Genomic DNA, 18142 nt, shown 5'->3' on the forward strand with positions numbered 1-18142 from the left:
CACTACTTGGAGTTGGAAAGAAATGCGGTAGGCTTTATTAAAATACGCGAAGTCATAAACACTTGAAATGTGACAATCTTTTTCTCGTACGCATGTTGTTGGTAAAACCTACCAATGGAAGCGTAATCACTACTTCGAAAGACCGTTCGCCAACTTGAAGGCAAATCCTGCCCACAGGTTTCTGGGTTTGGCTATGGGAAAATCATTTTTTAGGCTTACCCGACATTTACAAACATCTCCGTACACTTTTATACAAAAAATACAGTTTAGCACCTCAAAAGCGCTTGAACCTGCGGTTGGTAAAGCTAAGGTACCAGGATTGCGACAGAAGGAAGGAAGTAAACTTTATTAAAAAAGGATGGCCCGAAGCCACAGGGGAAGGGCGAGGGCAGGAAGGACGCTAGTAATGTCCAGTCATAGAGAGCGAACAGACGACGCTTCAGGGTGCTGTCAAGGTATCCTTGACGCGTTAAGAGGGCCGAATTCATTCTTCGTATGAGCGTACCCACACCGGGCGGTGTTCTGCGCGAAGCACGGCAAAGCCCGGGCAAGACCAGACAAGGGGCGAAAGTCAGGTTTTGATGTGCCATGGCATGCGTAGCAGAGCACATGGTGGTCCAAGAGAGAACGGGAGGAACTGGGAGCAGATCCGGTCTGTGGAAGTTTTGCGAGGTCTACAGAAGGGGAGTTTCCCACCGAGGTTGACATCGGGGAACCTCTGGGTGGTATGTTGCGTTGTTGGGATTCGTTTTCCGAAGAGTCAAAGTGAATGGGCAGTCCTCGGCACCGTGCAACGAGGTCGGCGGTTATGGCGAAGCCGGAACGGGCCAGGCTGAGAAAAGCATGGGCGCCGCGCGATGACGAATGCACTGGAAGTGAAGGCGCTGACGACTGGAGGTTAAGGCGCCGGACATGTCGGCGACGCTGGCGCTCATCGTCTGGATGGAAGTGGGCTCCGCTGGATTTGATCTCTCCGGGGCGATGGCAGTACGACGAAGATGCCCCGCTCGCCAGCCTATGGGCGCTTTCATTACCGGGATGCCCTCCATGGCCAGGGATCCACCGTACTGTTACGGGCGTGTGGAATGTGTTGTGCAGGGAGCTGCCTGATCAATTAATGCAGTGTGCTTGAGAGTGTTCCCGTGGAATTCCTATAAGGGAACGTAAGGCCTAGGCACAGTCCGTGAAAATGTACACACGGTGGTGCGCACGCTGATTGCATGCCTGCAGAACGGAACGTGCTAGGCCTTGATGAATAGCATGCAGCTCAAGGTTGGTGGTGTCTGGAATGAAGTCGACGGTGTAGGCTGTAACGCTCTGTTCATTACTGTCTGCCGCTACAGCTGCACGTGCCACAGCGGCCGTGCGAGGTTGCCAGAAGGCGTCCACGTACACACGTAATGTCCGCGGATCCGCAGCGTCGGTGGCTGCGATGGTCAGCACCAGTGTGGCAAGTTGCACCGCATAAGTAGCCCGAGCAGTTTTCCGGGATGCTGGTCGCCGCTCTGTAATCAGCATGTCCTCCCATGGGCCAACGTGCGGATGGATGGGCGGCTCATCTAGTAGTCGCTCACCGTCGTGACGTAGGAGGCGGCGTCCCTGCAGTTTGAAGTGGCGAAGGTCGTTGGCGCCTGCTATGCGCGCTGAGATGGTATCCCCAAGCTTGGGAAACCAGCATAAAGGTACAGCTCTTCGACGCGAGTGGAACGTGGCAGGCCAGTAATAGCCCTCAGCGCTTCCCGATACCAGACCTCTAGATCGTGAAGTTGGTCACACATGGCGCCGTAGACTGCTCTAGATACCAGCACTGCCTGTACTGGGCGTCGCGCAATATCTTGCGAAGCACCGCCAAAAGGTCCAGAGATGCGACGTAATAAGTGTAGCAGACGTCGCCACAATGGTTTGAGCTGTCTTAGCCACTCTTGAGCTCCCCCGTTTTCATAAAACGGAACACCCAGTATGCGGATTCAACCATCTGGAGCTGGCTGGAGGGGTTGCCCTGTGAGAGTTAGATGAATACGCTCACTAATAGTGGTCGCCATGCACATCTAAGTAATTTGTTGTTGTTACGGACACCTCCATGCCAGTGGGTATCAAAAGGGCCGTGAATGTGTCCAAAGCATGTTGCATGCACTGTACTGCGGCATCCGTCGTAGGGTGATCGTTAGCTTCCTTCCAGATGGTCACGTCTTCAGCGTAAACCGTGACATGAACCCCTGTCACGGCAGCAACGCCTTTGACTAGCTTTGCTTTTACAATATCGAATAACGTCGGTGACATTATGGCGCCTTGTGGTAACCCGCAGGTGTTTTTAAAATGGTGGGTATTCACACGTCCTGAGCCTATTTGAATTGTCCTGTCTACCAGGAAGGCTGGCCCGAAATTCCTCATCCTTTTGCCCGGGTAAGCTTCGCAAAGTGCTTGCACTACCTTGTGTTGGGAGACTGTGTCGAAAGCTTTGCGAAGGTCTACAGCCACCATGATGTGGGGTTTATGAGGTCGTGTACGCCGGAGTACCCACCGAAGGAGTGGGATGCTGTCATACTTTGCGAGATTGGTTCTGAATCCAGTCTGCGCGGGGTTGAAAAAGAAGGCATCTTCTTCCAAGTAGTAAATTAGCCGGGTAGCGGCCAGTCGTTCAAGTAATTTGCACATTGTCGACGTCAGGAAGATGGGCTGTAGATACGACGTCGTGGATGGATTTTTCCCACCCTTAGGAATGGGTGTGACGACTGCGTGCTTGAAAGATTGTGGCAGATGTCCTTAGGCCCAAATGGAATTCAACAGATGCAGTATGTGGCATTTAGTTTGTTTATCTACATTCCGCAGCATTGACCAAGTCACGCCACCTTTGCAGGCACACTGCGCACGTTCACTTGCTCCAGGGCAGTTATAAATTCAGTAAGAGTGAAGGGCGTCTCAAGGTGGTCGTTTTCGCCTACCGGCTCCGAGAAGTAAATTTTAAGGGGTGGCGTAGAGGATGGCTGCGGAAGAACGTCCTTGCAGCTTCTCGTTCGAAAGCCTCGTGAGTTACTCTGGTGCATAGAAGCACAGCCGGGACTGTAGCCTGCGTGCTCGTGCCACCAGTGATTGCCCGGAACATTTCTCACAACTTCCGAGCTCCGGTTCGGTAAGAAATCAAAGCGCAATGCTCCTCCCAGCGGGTTCTTGCAAGTTGCCTCGTGTGACGCCGTATGCGGGCATTGTGGTGGCGGATGCGCACGAGATCTGAATAACTGCGGCCTCCAGCACAGTTGCGTTCTTGTAAAGTGTCTTGAATCCGCCTCAAGTTTATGAGGTGCGGTCAAGAGCTGGTGTGGCAGGCTCTTTCTGTAAAGTTTGAGTAGCTTCTTTATCTGCCTCAACAATGCGGCTAACCAGGCCATGCGTAGAAGTATCGCCTGTCTGGTGGAATAACTGGGATGGTGTTTCGGCTAGACGTATTCGGAAACGTTATAAATCTGTAAATATGGGTTGCTTCTTACGCCGTGTGACACGAGTAAACGGCTCAGCTGAATCCATAGAGGGCAGTGGTCACTACCCCATGAAGAGGTTTCGCACCACCAGTTTGCTACCGCATTAGTAGTTGCCCATGTCAAATAGGGAATTGTGTCTGATTGACTGCGTCCTGAGCCTAGACGGTTTCCCACTGTTAAATAATTTACCAGTACCAGGTGGCCATCCTCGGCCGCTTTTTCCAGACTGCGACCTCGAACTGATGAGCAGCGGTAGCCCCACTTTGGGCTTAATGAAATAAAAGCACCTCCAAGCACTGCCATGTCATTAGTGTAGAGGCAACGGAGCAGTCGAATCCATTCGAACTCCGCACCTCCAACAGTAGGTTGAACGTAATACGACACCACTAACATCTTTTTAAGGCCCAAGAAAATTCCCACTTCCACCACCTCCTGCTCAACGCTACCAAATTCCATTCTTGGCACTTGCCAGTGGGGAACACCTTGCCTGACGTAAACGGAGACCTGTTGTGTGACTTTCATTAATCCCGATCTCCGAGGAAGGACCCGTTGTATGGCCGGAGCGGCGTACCCCCGGTAACCGCGTATCGCAGGGCCAGTTGCACGCGTCTCTTGCAACAGCATAGCAACCGGCTTGTTCGGCATACCGTGCTGGTGTTCATTTAGTTAATAAGCATTCGCACGTAGGCCGCGATAGTTCCACTGCAGCAGCAGAGGAGTTGGCGTCAAGGTATTGGACATACTGGTGGGGCGGCGCCGTGGTGCCTTCAGACCCCACGCCTTCAGATGGTGCTTCACAGCGGTCTCTTGCAGTGACCTGCCAGAGCGTATGTCTGGTACGCCGGGAGGGTAGGGTAGATATTTGTGGATTACTTTGGTAACAATATCCTCAACATCTTGTTTAGCCAACGGTGTTAGATCCGGGCGACCAGTGGGACGGCGCGACTTAGGGTGGGCGATATTTTTCCGCCGGCGCTCTTCAACCATGCCGAGACACTCGTCCTCCTTATTCTGATATTCGGCAAGGGCCTCCTTGTACTTGCGCTGCAGGACAACAAGCTCGTAATGTAGGGCACGATTGGGGTCGGGTAAAGCTGGTGCAAGGGGCTCATTTCCGCCGGGCGTGGTCACTTTTTCCTCGATAGTTTGGGATTTTTCTGCGCTGCTGTGTTGGAGAACGGCAGAGTACGTCGGCTCATCGCAGTGGCTGAGGCTTTCTGAAGGCAGCTGCTGTAAAAGTCGTGCCGTCCCACAGTCCTTCCTGGTTAGTCATCTGGTCGATGTAGCTGGATTGTTGCGATGTTGGAAGAAGGGGGCACCCTTGAGCGCTGGAAGAAGAGTGGTTGGCTGTTCACCACGCGCCCCTTGGGACAGATAAAACTACATAGCTATATTTATTTAGCCTTTTTATAAGCAAGCCCGCGGAGCTGCGCGCGAAGACACGCAAAAAAGTTATCCACAGACGTCATAATCATCAGCACTATTATGACCCTACTTATTTCTTCATAAACTTTACAATGCATAAATGCGCGGAAGCTAAACCTCGAAACACAGTTGGATTTTTTTAACATCACGATATTGTTGTCCGTGTCCTATATGCTCAAAATGAGCTAACATTAGCCAAACTTTGGTTTGGGTGCACATACTTGAATTACAAACAAATTGCGTCCATCTCCCCACGAGGGGGAATCGAGTAAATGCGTCGCGTAGGGGGTGGGTGTATTGCGTTAACGTTAGTGTTTGGGTGGTGGTGGTGGGGTGGTAATAAATGTGTTAACTAATATTGCTTATTACTCTTATTATTTATTATTTCTTTCATATATTAATTATTACGTTCGTGATTTTGCGACTCGATTCCCCCCTCGTGGAGAGATGGGCCCAATTGTTTTTTTTTGTGACGCAAGAAGTGAAGGCAAGGAGTAGGTTGTTGTAAGTCGTTTTTATTTATTTGTGGCGGTTGTCGTTGTATTGGACACTGAGAACGACGGCTTTGCGGCAGCCAAACTGTACTGTTAAGGGGTCTTTAGGCAGTGGTCGTTCGTTGCAGCAACTGGTGAAGACGAGATCGATGCAACTGCTGTCGTGTATCAGCAGCTTCTTGACGTAGTTTAAATGAGTCAAGGATATAAGGCGCCTTCGTAGTCTTTGATTCTGTGTCGCTTTTGTGGCGCAGTGGGAAGAGCACCATGTACCTCGCGTTCCGCCCATAGGGTCGTGGGTGTCGAAACCAGGCGCCGATAACTATTATTTTTTTATAGTGTAGGGGGAGGGGTGCGGACGGACAACAACGCTGCACCTGTTGTTGAGAGCAAGGAGGGTACGGGGGAGAGACGCGCACCTGCGCTTCGCCCCGACGCGCATGCGCAGTGAGTGTGTGGACGCCGCCGCCGACGGTGGAGGGACATCCTGCGACTAAGAAACGCTCCGCGTTTTAAGCAACCGAGGCTTACTACATTGCTTCCAAATTAGACGCGACAGAGGTCGCGTAAGAATAACACCTAAAACAGAAAATAACGAACCTATTCGTTCAAATCACTATTTCCGTCTGAGAAAGAATGAGGTGGTGTGCGCAGTGAAGTGAAGCAAATGCTTGGGGATATTGGGGCATAATTATTGTTGAGGCGCTTGGCATGTTCGGTTGAGATTTTGGAAAACGGATGGTGTACAATGGCGTTTACAACCACGGCACCACGAGAGTTTTGCGTGGGTCCGTGCGCCCACCAAGTTTTCAAGCGAAGCTGGTTTAGGCTCGTTTTTTTCTTCTCAGTAAAGAATTTCTCAAGTTTATATTAGTCCACAATGAGTGGTATGCCTTGAGGTTACACTAACGAACGCAGGTCTCTATATATCATAACCATGGAACCGAAAAGTGACTCTGTGTAGCCACAACCAAGAAATTTTCCTCCCCGCACCGTAGACTGTAGGTCGGCTGGGTGAGCGGATATATAGGCGGCATATGGTCCGAAGAAACCGTAGTTCTTGCGTTTAACATGTTCTCTGGAGTTCAAGCTTGCGGCATCTTCGAATGTTTCTCCTCAAGTGTGGTGTTTGTCGGCGCAGTGCCTGTGCTTGCCGTTTTATAACATGTGCTACTATACCCGGCAGAGCAAAAACCCTCTCTAGATATTTAAAATATAACACACGGTGTTTAAAAAAAACACAGGTATTTACAAAATAATACAATAGGCAAATGACGTTTTACTTCGCATCTAAATGAAGAAATAATCGCGTTATGTTGATTCCAACAACACAAGCGTGTGTTGCGCCATTTTTTCTCATCGCATCTGAAATGTCATCACTTGGACGTTTATATCAATGAGCAGGATGAGAAAAATACTTTTATGGTTGATTGGCGGACCTTTGTGTATGTTTAGGATTGCATCTCTCGTCGTCTTAAACTGCGGGCTCCACACGAGATCTTTCCTTTTCTCGCTAGAGCAGTCTCCAAAGCAGCATTTCTAACCCCTTCTTATCCACGGCGACATTCCATGTCAGCGATCTAAACGTTTCAGTTGATGCGTTCAGACGACTGAGTAGCCTTGTTCGATAAATGTCTTTGTTCAACCGGCCACGGCTGGCCGACTACGCTATAATTTTATTTCGTCCCCCTCTCCGCCCGGACACGGTGTATTCTTCACATTAAGCTGCACAAACTGTCGCAGAACACGAAGAAACCGTGAAGGCACCGGCCACGGTGCACCGCGCTTCCTTCTGTGTCTATGGCAACAGATTCAGGCTCCTGATATGTCTTCCTACATAGTTTCAGTGCATTTTATTGTGCTCTTATATCGCGCTTCCCTGCAGAAAAAGACTGAAAATATTACACCGCCGCCATTACCTTAGCTACAGGCATTAGGTATTGTTCATGCTTCAAAATATGCCTTTTAACACTGGATAGGCAGGACAAATGACAGCTTCTACCATTTTGTTTGTACGTAGCTCCAGAAGCCGTAGAAAGGCTCAACGATGCCTTGTTTACCAACCCTACATTAATAACGTGCTGTGTATATTGATGTATTGTGTTTGCAGAAACTTTGTAGAAAAAAGTGGAAATACTCTTATTGGTTCTTTGGTCAGTAGATTGTGCATTACTCATTTCTAGGCTGTATAAGTCACAATTTTGGTAAAGAAGCTTTGCATTCAAGGCCACATTTTTGCCCCCGTGGATTGCCGGCACACCTTGACAAAAACTTGGTCAGAGCAAAATTTCTCACACACTCTTTTAGAAAATCCGTGTGGGGCTATTTGTAATGTTTTGGCATTAGTGACCTCCTCCAAGTTTTTTTCAGGTTCCGTCATTTGGCAGCCTCGCATGCGAGACAAGGCTAGTCTGTGGGAACCAAAAAGCAGCAACCTCATTTTAGGCGGCGCAAGCAATTCGTGAAGCAACGCCGGTGTAAGCTCATTTTAGCGCGGACACTAAACCAATCCCTTAAATGCATAAAAGTGATGGTTCCAATTGTCAAAAAAAGATGGCGCTGGATAAGTGCGAGTTTGTGCGAAGAGTATACTGTCGTGTACGGTGAAATCAGTTAGCTCCATCAAACGTGTGTCCCCAGGGAATATAAAAGATTTATATGCTGCCTGAACGTGTAAACCGCCTATTCTATTTTATCTCACTGCTCACTCTCATCAAGTAGCGAATTGAATATATGTACGATTCTGGTTACTTCATACTCTGTAGGTAGGTTCTTCAAGAGTTTAGCTATATATTAAACCGGGCGGGAACAGTTTGATATCGGCACCCCTAACGTACTTTGGTAGCAGCTGCAGGCGATACTTAGGACATGTGATTGGCATGAGCCTTTGGAAAGTCTGAAATATCTTTGAAGAAGGAAGAAACGCAGAACTGTGACATCTTCATCATTTTTATTATCATAATCGTCATCGTCGTCATCCTCATCAGCCTCTCAACGTCCACTGCAGGGCAAAGGCCCATAGATCTTCACTTATGCCAGTCCCATTCTAACTGCGACCAATTTATCCCCGCTAACATGTGGATATCTTCTGTCCATCTACTTTGTGAAACGCCGTGCTATGCTTGCCTTCTATAGGGATCCATTCTGTTACCAATAATGAGCAACGCGTATCTCTCCTTCGCATTACATGCCCTGGAAACAACCATTTCTTCTTAATTTCTACTAACATATCTTCAACACGCGTTTGTGTTCTGACCCACTCCACTCTCTTTTTGTGCCCTAAAGTTACACTTATCAACTCCCGTTACATTGCTCGCTGCGGCATCCTTAATTTAACTAGAACCTTTTCAGTGAGCCTCCAAGTTTCTGCACGGCTTGTGAGTACCGGTAAGATAAAGCTGTCACGCACTTTCTTCTTCTGGGCAATGGCTACCTGCAGGAGAATGCCTACCGAATGCACTGTACCCAATTCTTTTCTTCTCCTTATCTCTGTCTCAAGGTTGAGATCGGGGCTCACTACTTGGCCTACGTAGATGTATTCACTTTCCACATCTAGGGCCTCGCAAGCTATATCCGACCGCTGTGCTCTCCCGAAATTAAAGCATGAGTTTAGTTTTCTGTATGGTAATTTTCCGGCCCACGGTTCTACTGTGCTTGTAAAGTGTGGTAATCATTCTTTGTAATTTGTCCGCCGAGTTACTTAGCAATGTAACGTCATCAGGAAATCCAACGTTAGTGAGGCCCACTAACCCTTACGCCCACCTGTTCCCGATCCAATGTTCTGAAACATCTTTTAAAAATTACGCGAGTAACATTGAGCGACTGTTCCCAATGCAATGTTCAGAATACCTCTTCTAAATATTCTGTGACTAACATTGGGAGATTGTTTCTCCTTGTCTGACGCACTTTCTCGTAGAAAGTTTACTGTTTTCCTTATGGAGGACGATGGTAGCCTTGTACCCACTGTACATATCCTCAAGTGTTTTTTACGCGATGCTCGTCTACACCCTGATTTCGGAATCCCAATTGGTTGAGTAAACTAAGGGTTTTTTTTCTATCATGTAATTGATCGTGTAATATCGTCCGTCGGCGAATAGCCTTTAACAAAGCCTGCTTGTTCATTATGGTGGCCTAAATCTGAGGTAGGAGAAATTCTGACACCGATTGCCTTGTAGATTGAAGTACCTTGTAGACGATAGACAATGAGAAGATGGGACTGTAATTTTTGAAGTCCTTTATGTCACATCACTATATTTAGTATGATTTTCGTGTTCTTTCAAGATTCCAGTACACTCGCGGTCATGACGTATTGCGTACACACCTACCGATTCCTCATATTAGTCCCCTTACTGACTCCCTAAAAGGACGCTAGAAAGGTTTTTCACACTTTTAAAAAGCTGTACTTCAACTTCGCAAAACCGTTACGAAGACTGGAGAGAGACGACACGAGAAAGAGCGCAATTTCAACAAACTGTATTAAGAAGAAATCACCAAGATATACCGCCCACTCTCTCTAATACACACTGATCTAATCAACATGATGATGGTTGGTGTTTAATGGCGCAAGGCCGACGAGGGCAAAGAGTGCCGAAGAAGTTATTTAATAAAAGAAGTTATTACCAGAAAAGGTAGGTATAAAACGTGTAAACTGGATATAGTAAGATCAATAAAGATAATGGTGATGGCTGGTGTATAGGGCCAGATTTGATTACGCATAATAGGAAATGAGGTTTAAAAACTTAACATCTGACAAATATTCATACACGCGTTTCACAGAAACCATGGCATCGTCACCCAGAAACAACAATGGGTGTAGGGGAATATGTTGTCTGTAGAGTTCTCTGACGTGTTTGTGTCGTGTTGTGTCAAGTGCCTTGCATTGTATGCGTATGTGGACTACGGGTAGGCCCTCCCCACACCCGCCACACAGGGGTCTTGGAGATCCCGTGAGCAGGTGCGAGTATGGCCTATCCGTAACCTAGCTAAGGTAACGTCAATGTGCCTGTTGTGTGAGTCAGTAGTGTATTGTCCCAAGTTTGGTTTTATTACGTGTAGTTTGTTGTCTGTCTGTTCGCTACAGTCAGCGTGCCAAGTTTTATGAAGTTGTTGTCTAATGTGTGGCTTGAGGTCTGTGTAAGGTAGTGTTGCCATGTCTACTGTGTTTCGGAGTGCAGCATTGGCGGCCATTTCATCCGCCGCTTCATTACCGCCAATTCCAGAGTGGCTTGGCACCCATCACACAGTCACCCCAAGGTTTGAGGAATAAGCTATCAAAATTGTTTCGAAGACAAGATTAATGACATGGTTTTTTGATGACTTTCCGGATGATAATGCAAGGACGACGCTGAGCGAATCTGTATAAATGATGGATGTAGGAATATGATGTTCAACTATGTGACTTACAGCCAGAAATATGCCATGTGCTTCTGCCGTACAAATAATTGTCTTTACATTCAATGTTCTACATGCTTCGAAATTGGGACCATGCGCAGCACAAGACACTGCAGTGAGCGTTTTAGATGCATCACTGAAAAACTCTGCAGCCCTGTATTTATTCTGCAGATGCATGAAATGCTGCAAAATCCCACTTGTTGGTGTCCTGTTCTTATTGTATTGTACGAAAGACAAGTCACATGCCACAAGACAAAGATGCCATGGTGCTAGAAGATCAGTGTGAGATGATTTGAATGTGTCTAAGAAAGAGACCTCATGAATAGTCACGTCGTCCCTCACTCTCTGCGAGAAGGGAACGGAAATTGATGGGCGGTTTAAAAAGAGTTTAGTTGTGGACGTATCATTGAAAACCGGTTTAAAAGCATGGTTATTCATTGATGAGATTTTGGAGGCATATAGCAGGTCAACATAGGTTCGCTGGTACACTAAGTTCCATTTGTAGCACTCTGCATAAAGACTGTGGACAGGACTGGTACGGAATGCCCCACAAGACAGGCGAAGCCCCAAGTGAAGCACTGGGACGAGCATTTTAAGTGCTGTTATTATGGCTGACCAATACACAACACTTCCGTAGTCCAACCGTGACCCTACCAACGCGGCATAAAGTCGAAGCAGGAGTTGTTTGTCTGCACCGTGGATTGGTGAGACAGGACTTTTAGAATACTCATTTCTCGTCAAACACCACGCCCAAAAACTTGTGTTCTTTTTTTACTGGAATTCAATCACCAAAGAGTTTTACGTCGGGATCGGGCAGGATGCCCCGCCTTTTTGAGAATACAAAGCAGGTACTTTTAGAAGGATTAAGTTTAAATCCATTTTCATTTGCGCAGCGAGAAAGTTTGTTTACCCCAAGCTGGACCTGACGTTCACAAATGGATATGTTACATGATTTGAAAGATATTTGAACGTCATCTACATACATCAAGCAGGATATGGTTGGTGGCAGTGCCTTTCGGAGAGAGTTTATCTTAACTATGAACAAGGTGCAGCTGAATACGCCACTTTGAGGCACGCCATTCTCCTGGACGTGAACGTTTGAAAGTGCCGAACCGACTCTGACACGAAATGTTCGTTCAGACAGGTAACTTCAAAGTGTGTTCAGCATGTTACCTGTTACACCAAAGAGTTTTAGGTCTGCAAGAATGCCATAACGCCATGCCGTATCATAAGCTTTCTCGATATCAAAAAATACGGTCATGCAGTACTGTTTGTGTATAAAGGCATCCTTAATGTAGGATTCCACGGCAACTAATTGATAGTTTGTGGATCGCCCTGCCCGGAAGCCTGCCTGGCAGCTCTCGAGAAGACCATTGTACTCAAGAAAGTACACGAGCCTACGGTTTATCATCTTTTTGAAGAGCTTGCACAGGCAGCTCCTCAAGGCTTTAGGACGGTAGCTTGAGGGGGACGACGGGTCCTTTCGCTCCTTCAAGAAAGCCACTACTATGGCCTCCCTCCAAGAGCGAGGAATGTGCCCCGAATGCCAAATCTGGGTATATAGGTGGAGGAGTGTGAGAAAAGTGTCTGAGTGTAGGTGGTGTATCATTGTATAGGTGATGTTGTCTGTTCCTGGAGCTGAGGGTTTACAAGTGCTCAGGACGGCCCTCAGCTCCTGAAGTGAAATTTCCGAGTTATAACAGGAGGTTGACTTATCATTATCAACTAAAGACTTCTTTTCAGCCAATTGTTTGTGTTTCATGAAAGTGCTAGTGTAGTGTTCTGAACTGGACACGTGTTGGAAGTGTTGTGCGAGTGTGTCAGCCTGGTCTTCCAGTGTGTCCCCTATTGTACTGACCAGGCGTAGACTGTGTGTCTGTTGTCCTTTGTGTTTGCGTATACGTGTCCATACCTTGGGTGTGTCTGCGTATGAGTTTATATATGTTATGAATGAGCACCAACTATCTCTTTTTGCCTCACGGCGCACACGTTTTCCTAACGCCTTGGCCCGTATGAACAAGAGGAGGTTTCCCGATGTGGGGTACCGAAGAAGGATACCCCAAGCCTTATTCTGGCCTCTCGCCCCCGCCTACAGTCCTCATTCTTCCACGGCCTCCGCTGGTTGCGCGGGGCACCAGAGGCGTGGGGAATGGACTTTTCGGCGGCGTCGAGGATGTGCGCCGTGAGGAGTTCGGTAGCGTCTTCAACGTGTAGGTATCCTATGGATGTGTGGTGTAGTTTGGATGTGTCTGTAAATGTATTCCAGTTAGCTCGTGCTTCATTGAACCTATTATGGGACGATGGACTGCATGGGCCTTTACCTATGTATGGTAGTGAGGTGGGGAAGCAGTCACTGCCATATGGGTCAGTGCCCACACCCCACTCGAGAAGAGGAAAGAGAACTGCAAAGCCAATAGCCAAGTCAAGATATGAGTATGTGTTGTGTCCTATGTTAAGGTATGTAGGCTGTTTATTGTTGAAAAGGCATGCTCCAGAGGATGTAAAAAACCTCTCTATCAGGCGACCCCGGGCATCCATACGAGAAGAGCCCTATATAGAATTGTGAGCATTAAGGTCGCCTGTTAAGATGTATGGTTCGGGCAGCTGGTCAACCAACGCCTCAAAGTCAGAGCTCGAAAGTGGAAGATCAGAAAGAATATATATGGAGCATACCGTTATCAATCTAATAAATATAATTGTTTGAATTGCTACAGCCTCGAGGGCAGTGTTCAGAGTGACAGGGTGGCAGGCTAAGGATTACCGGACAGTTATGGCCACACCGTAACAAGAGTTCGTGCATCCACCACCGGTCCTTTCTGTATATCAAGTACCTGTTCATGAAATTTGCGTTTTTAGAATTCAAATGCGTTTCCTGAACACACATTACACTAAGCTGATAAGCATGCAGTATTTCGTATACATCGTCAAGATTGTTCAGAAGGCATCTACAGTTGCATTGTATTATGTTTTCTCTTCCCATTATGATGTGTTCGGAGGTACTAAAGTGTGACTATTTATGTAGGGTCTTTCGGTGCTTGGACTCTTGGAAGGGGTTTTCTGGCCTTCTCTACTGACCTGGACGTTGCAGCCCGTTCCTTCCGCTGCGATGAAAGCCGGAAGGGCTCGACGTCCATGTCGTCATCTGGAGGCAAGGGGGTGCCCAGCGGACTGGGCCCCCTTGACGTGGTACCCTTTCGGGTGTTCTTTGCCTGTGCTGCCAGTGCCGAAGGTGTGGGGAGCACCACAGATGGCACAGGCAGTGAAGCGTGGGAGGGGGTCGCTGCGACTGTCTCCGTCTCCATCTCCGTACCTTGCGTGTGCTTTAGCCCGATGCAGAGGAAGCAGTGGATGCAGCGGCATCCCCAACAGACGTTGTTGCCCCCACATCCGCTGCTGGGTGAACGAGCAGTGCAGAGTCTGGTTGCGCTGCCTGGGGCAACCCTGGGGGGGCGGAGGCGGGACCAAGTCCGACTCGCGTTAATGGGTCCCCGCCGAAACCAGACGCCACACCGCCCCCCGGCGAGCTGCGTCGGCGTACCTGCCCAGAGGGAAGGAGGCGAACCTCTTTCGCGGCTCGGGGAAGGTGATGTTCTCGTTTACTTTCAAGGCAATAATCTGTTTCTCTTGTTTAAACTTCTCACAACTTCTGGAATAGGCAGCATGCGGTCGCTGGCAGTTCGGACAAGTGAAGTGCTCAGATTCACAATTATCGGTTGGATGATCTTGTGCTGCACATTTGGCGCACGTCAGTTTCCCACGACAAGAGTATGTGCCGTGGCGAAACCGCTGACACTTATAACTCAGGAAGTGTTGAGTGGGCAAACGTCAAGATGATGTGTTTGGTATGTATGATTTGATCGTTTCGACGTATGGTTATTTGCCTCACTGCCGTCACGCCCTGATCATGAAGGCCCTCGAGCAGATTGGCTTCAGTTTCACTTATAAGATCTGGATCAGAGATCACGCCTTGGCAGCTATTAAGGCTGCGATGAGGCGTGATCTTGATGTCAACATTGACCATGCGCGTTTGTGAAAGGAGGTTTGCGGACCGCTGTTTGTTGTCTACCTCAATCAAAAGTTTTCCCGTTTTCAGTTTCTTAGCCTTGTGCGACTTTCCGAGAAGGCTTTCAAGATACTTGGAGAAAAAAAAACACGGACTGGGAAGTGATTGGGTTTGTCTTATCAAGAGATTCCATGATCAGAAAGCGCGAGAAATTATCAGGCTTTGGGAGCGAGATTGATTGCAACGGAGGAAAAAAAACTTCGGGCGCGGCCCCTTTTCTGGTGCAGATCACGATTGAGGGGGGGGGGGGTTGGAAAATGCCATACGATACATTGGAAAGCAGGGAGACGGGGGTACTTTCTCCTTTGACCTTACCCTGGTAGTCAAAGAGCTCCCGGAGCTCCCTGCCTGGTAGACAGGCAGGGAGCCCATCGGCCGGAGCTTGACCAAGGCTCCAACGGCCACCGTTCACGGCTTCTAACCCTTCACCTTTCAACTTCTAGCCACAGTAGGCAACAATTTAAGTATGGGGGCTCGGGGTGAGTGTGAGTGGGGGTGAGTGTCGCCACTCAACGTCACCAAGATTACTCAAGGTGCCCCGTGCGGGGATTGATATAATCAACAAGGAAGAAACACCTCATCCCCTCTGTGCATTACTACACTCTTACGGCACCACCACCACCACCAGCCTATCTACGCCCACTGCAGGGCAAAGGCCTCTCCCATTATTCTCCAATTATCTCGGTCCTGTGCCAACTGTGACCAATTTATCCCCGCAAACTTCTTTATCTCATCTGCCAATCTAACTTTCTGCCGCCCCCTGCAAAGCTTGCCTTCTCTAGGGATCCACTCTGTTACCCTTATTGACCAGCGGTTATCTTGCCTTCGCAATACATGTCCTGCCCACGTCCATTTCTTCTTCTTAATTTCTACTAATATGTCTTTAACACCGGTTTACTCCCTGACCCACTCCGCTCTCTTCCTGTCCCTTAATGTTACACCTATCATTTTCCGCTCCATTGCCCGCTGAGTCGTTCTCAATTTAAGTTGAACCCTCTTAGTGAGCCTCCAAGTTTCTGCCCAGTAGGTGAGTACCGGTAGGATGCAGCTGTCATACACTTTCTTCTCCAGCGACAATGGTAGGCTGCTATTCATTATCTGAGAATGTCTGCCATATGCACCCCACCCCATTCTGATCCTTCCAATTATCTCTGCCTCATGGTTTGGATCTGGGGTCACAACTTGGCCTAAGTAAATATATTCGCTTACCACTTCCACTGCCTCGCCACCTATGTCAAACCGCTGTGCTGTCCCGAGGTTATTGATCATTACTTTAGTTTTCTGCATATTAATTTTCAGTCCCACGGTTCTACTCTGTTCGCCCAGTGCGGAAAGCATGCTTTGCAATTCGTCCCCCGAGTTACTTAGCAAGGCAACGTCATCAGCAAATCTGAGGTTACTGAGGTATTCTCCATTAACCCTTACTCCCACCTGTTCCCAATCCGACGTTCTCAATACTTCTTGTAAACATGCTGTGAATAGCATTGGAGAGATTGTGTCTCCTTGTCTGACACCCTTTCTTATAGGTATTTTACTGCTCTCCCTATGGAGGATGATCGTAGCTGTAGACCCATTGTAGATATCCTCTAGTATTCTTACATAATGCTCATCTACCCCCTGGTTCCGTAATGCCTGAATGACTGCTAGGGTTTCGACCGAGTCAAATGCTTTCTCATAATCTATGAAGGCTATATATAAAGGTTCAGTATACTCAGTGCACTTCTCTATCACCTGATTGATCGTGTGAATATGGTCCATTGTTGAATAACCTTTCCGGAACCCTGCTTGTTCTTTAGGTTGACTGAAATCTAAGGTTGCAGAAATTCGGTGAGCGATTACCATGGTAAATACCTTGTAAATACGGCACGTGCCACTGCAATTGCGGTTTCACGATAAACTGTTGTCTTGCCTAAAGAACTAGGTCTCCTTTTCCGTAAGTGCAAGGGAGAGACTGCTTACACATCAGTAAACAGCACTTGCTATTTCCTTGGCCTCAATGGTCTCGCGGGTCGTTTGGTTCCTTTTTATAGCTAAATAGAACACTTATCAAACAGGCGGGTATCTGTGCAACCCCTACAGCGGATAGCCAAATGGCCTGATTTGGCATTTTTTACATTGTTGGCATGTTCGTGCCGGTGAATATTGATACACCTCCCCGTTTGCCCCACGTATATCTTTTTGCATACATACACCACTAACGTAGTGCCGTCAACAAACCTAACCCTGCGCTTGATTTCACAAGGTGCTTTTTTGTCTTTACAGTACCTATTTTTGCATAGGTATCCAAGCTTCAGGGTTGCGGAAAACACGACATTGACGTTAGTTGTGGCTCCATTCTTTTTTAACCTGTGCGATAATTCCTGCTTTTATGGAATGACTCCATACTTTTGTTTTTGCTGTTTTTTTTACACAGTCCCGCTCACGCAGATCCTTCTTTGATTCTTTGGTAGCTATGGTAGTTGTTGAGCAATCGCTACAAATGAGTTGTTAGGTGTTTCGTGCAGGAATGCCATTCAAAAATTTCTCACGCAATTGCGATAGAAACGCTTAGCCGTCCCTGCGACTATAAACCATGATATATGACAATCTTGTAGCGAACAACTGAGCGGTGGTGACTGGGCCTAACTGGTATGCTGGCCAGAGTAAATTAAATGTAGAATAAGATAATAAATGTCGGCAGGTGTCGCGAGCATCAATGGCGGAAAGTGTTATAAAGAAAGCCAGCTAGTTTCTTGATGGCCCCTCTACATCGCGCAACACTTTGGACAAAGGTCGATTGGTTATTTTATTTTATGACACATGAGCAGTAGAAGCTGTAAAACGTCTCAGAGGCGATCGGGACAGAGCCTTTGCTAGAAAGAGGGACAATGTTTCTAATTTTGTAGGCCAACCTGATGCTAAAACAAGCGTTCGGCAGGTTCTCATTAAAGCCACCGAAGTATCTTAGCGTCGTAGCTCCTCATAGGCAAGAACTTAGTGTGACATCCTAGAAAGAGAAAACTGCGTAGCATTTGCAAACTAAAGGATAATTGCAAACATAAAAAATAAGTGTAAATAAAAAACAAAATTATCGCGCTTCAATGGGAATGTTCAGCACCAGGCACCAAATGCCTTTGATATCACGCAAAACTCGCTTAGAATACTTGACAACAGGAAATGACGTAGAATACCACCTTCAGGTGAAGGCAGTAGCACGACGTAGAACAACTCATCAGATATCGTACTTCACCCGCAATCGGTTATGCGTTGCCCACGAAGCCGCTTTATGCAGGGTGCTGCATACTAGAACCATG

The sequence above is a fragment of the Haemaphysalis longicornis genome, unplaced genomic scaffold (assembly GCF_048455015.1).
Source record: "Haemaphysalis longicornis isolate Haplotype H1 unplaced genomic scaffold, Haemaphysalis longicornis Haplotype H1 scaffold_125, whole genome shotgun sequence".
Lineage (NCBI taxonomy): Eukaryota > Metazoa > Arthropoda > Arachnida > Ixodida > Ixodidae > Haemaphysalis > Haemaphysalis longicornis.